At 36.9% G+C, this 3,155-nt stretch overlaps 1 pseudogene; it reads right to left on the minus strand.

Annotated features, from left to right (window-relative positions):
- Positions 1 to 308: 308 nt before the first annotated feature.
- On the minus strand, positions 309 to 1,274 carry LOC123818041 (annotated as a pseudogene).
- Between the last annotated feature and the right edge of the window lie 1,881 nt (positions 1,275 to 3,155).

The raw sequence follows: 3,155 nt of genomic DNA on the forward strand, positions 1-3,155 counted from the left end.
GTTTTTTATATTCCACATACAAGAGGTCACATGGTATTTGTCTTTCTCTGTCTGACTTATTTCACTTAGCATAATGCCCACAAAGTCCATTCTTTTTTTTTCTTTTTTTTTTGGCTGGGTACAGAGAACTTTATTGATGGTGCATGACAAGGCAGGGCTCCCTAAGCCCCTCCCCTCTTCAGGGGTTCTCAGATGAAAACTGCAAGTCAGGAGATTCTCAGTGTGTTAGGGGATCAATTTAGGGCAAGGACTCCCCAGCCACTGAGGGTCTTTCTTCCTGTATCTGGGACTGGTGGTCCAGGGGGCTCTTACACCTTGGACATCATATGGACCTTAAGGTCTACCACCATGTTGCTATAGCCAAATTCATTGTGATACTAGGAAATGAGCTTGACAAAGTGGTCACTGAGGGCAATGTAGTCCCAGCATCAAAGATGGAACATTGGTTTTGACTATTAAAGTCTCAGGAGACAACCTCATCTCCAGTATAGCCCAGGATGCCCTTAAGGGGTTTCTCTGATGCCTGCTTCACTACCTTCTTGATGTCATCATATTTGGCAGCTTTCTCTAGGTGGCAGGTCAGATCCACAACTGACACACTGGGGGTGGGGACAGGGAAGGCCATGCCAGTGAACTTCCCATTCAGCTCAGGGATGACCTTGCCCACAGCCTTAGCGGTGCCAGTGGGGCAGCACCTTGGCCATCACACCACAGCTTGCCAGAGGGCCTGTCCATGGTCTTCTGAGTGGCAGTGATGAAGTGGACTGTGGTCATGAGTCCCTCCACAATGTCAAAGTTGTCATGGATGACCTTGGCCAGAAGGGGCAAGCAGCTGGAGGTACAGGAGGCATCGCTGACAATTTTCATGGAATTGTCATACTTGTCATCACAAACGTGGGGGCATCCTTACAAGGGGCAAAGATGATGACCCTCCTGCCTCCCCGCTTCAGGTGAGCCCCAGCCTTCTCCATGGCAGTGAAGACACTAGTGGACTCTACAACATATTTAGCACCAGCATGAACCCATTAGATGTTTGTGGGACCTCGCTCCTGGAAGATGGAGATGGACTTTCCATTGATAACAAGCTTCCCATTCTCAGCCTTGTCTGTGCCTTTGAACTTGCCATGAATAGAATCATACTGGAACATGTAGGCCATGTAGTTGAGGTCAATGAAAGGATCACTGATGGTGACAACATCCATTTTGCCAGAGTAAAAAGCAGCCCTGACCAGGCACCCAGTATGGCCAAATCTGTTCACTCCAACCTTCACCATCATGTCTCAGGGTTGAGGCTGGCACTGCCCAGGAAGACACAGCTATCTGTCAAACAGGAGGAGCAAAGAGCCACAAAGTCCATTCTTGTTTTCACAAATAGCAAAATTTCTTTTGTTCTTATAGCTGAATAATATTTCATTATGTATATCACAACGTCTTTACCCATTCATCCATTGATGGATACTTAGGCTGCTTCCATATTTCTGCTATTACAAATAGTGCTGCAGAGAACTTGACTATGCATATATCTTTTTTAGTTTGTATTTTTACTCTCTTCAGATAAATAATCAGAAGTAGAATTGCTGGATCATATGCTAGCTGTAATTATAATTTTTTGTGGAACTTCCATATTGTTTTCCATAGCCATTACACCAATTTACATTTCTACCAACAGTGTACACAGATTCCCTTTTCTCCACATTTTCTCCAACACTTGTTATTTCTTGCCTTTTCAATAATAGCCATTGTAACCGGTGTGAGGTGATATTTCTTTGTAGTTTTGATTTGCATTTTGCTCTTGATTAATGATGTTGGGCATATTTTTATGTACCTGTGGGCCATCTGTGTATTATCATCAGAAAAAATGTCTATTTGGATCTTATGCCCATTTTTAAATTCAGTTGTTTTTTTGGCTATTGAGTTCAGTGAATTCTTTATGTATTTTAGATATTAACCCCTTATTAGGTATATGATTTGCAAAAATTTTCTTCAATTTGATAGTTTACCTTTTTATTTTTTGATTTCCTTTGCTGTACAGAAGCTTTAAAGTTTGCTGTAGCCCCACTTGTTTATTTTTGCTTTTGGTGCTGTTACTTTTGGTGAGCAATTTAAAAAATTCACTGATACCTATGTCCAGGAGCTTATGGTTTTCACCTATGTTTTCTTTGAGTTTTATGGTTTCAGGTCTTATGTTCAAGTCTAATCCTCTTTGAGTTAATTTTTGTGTGTGGCTGTAGGGTAGTCATCCAGTCCCATTCTTTTGTAGGTCACTATTCAGTTTTTTTAACATCATCTCTTTACTCTATGGTACTAAAGATTAAGCATACATCTATTTTCAACATTATTTTCTCATTTTTAAAATGTTATTCCTCTTAAATATGTTCTGAAATTATTGAAAATTGGTAATAACTTTTTATCAGGAAAATGAATCCTCATAAAATATTTAACATAACTTTTGAGTAGAAAAGTAGTGATTCAAATTGTGGAATATAAGCATAAAACACGTTAAATATTTTTATGCATTTCAATTTGAATTTTTATTTTAATAAATTCTAAAATATACATACCATTTTAATTATTCCCACTAAGAAATTAATTTTAGGGCAGAGTAAAATACTAATTTTGCAACTTTCCATTTTAAATTTGTATTTATTTTTATAATTTTTTAAAAAACTACCTTTTCTGGGCATTTATACTAATTGAATTGATGCTATTTATATTTTAATGCAGAAGGTATTAGTGTGGCTTATTCTGGCCTTTCTACCTTTCCAACCCTTATTGTCTGGGTTTGGCTTTATACTATATTCCCAGTAGGCATTATTAAAGTAACTATGTTCTCTTAGAAGGAGATAGTCTGAATAATATTATTTAAGGAATATTTGTCATATAAGAAAAAAATTATAGCAGTTTTAAAAACCATATAATCATCAAATAAAGAAGACAAAATACATGGAAAAATATACAAAAATAAATAAAATAATATAGACAATAAAGCTTAATTGATAATAAGTGTACATACACATCTTTTACCAGAGAATACACAACTTCTCAGTTATATTAAACACTCATTAAAATTTATGACTTATTGACCACAAAGAAAGAAACTCACTGAATTAAAAGAATAGAAAACATATGACCATATTATTATATTATGATACAGT

Source organism: Phyllostomus hastatus, unplaced genomic scaffold (genome assembly GCF_019186645.2).
Source record: "Phyllostomus hastatus isolate PE091 unplaced genomic scaffold, TTU_PhHast_1.1 phas_contig_254, whole genome shotgun sequence".
NCBI classification, from domain to species: Eukaryota; Metazoa; Chordata; class Mammalia; order Chiroptera; family Phyllostomidae; genus Phyllostomus; species Phyllostomus hastatus.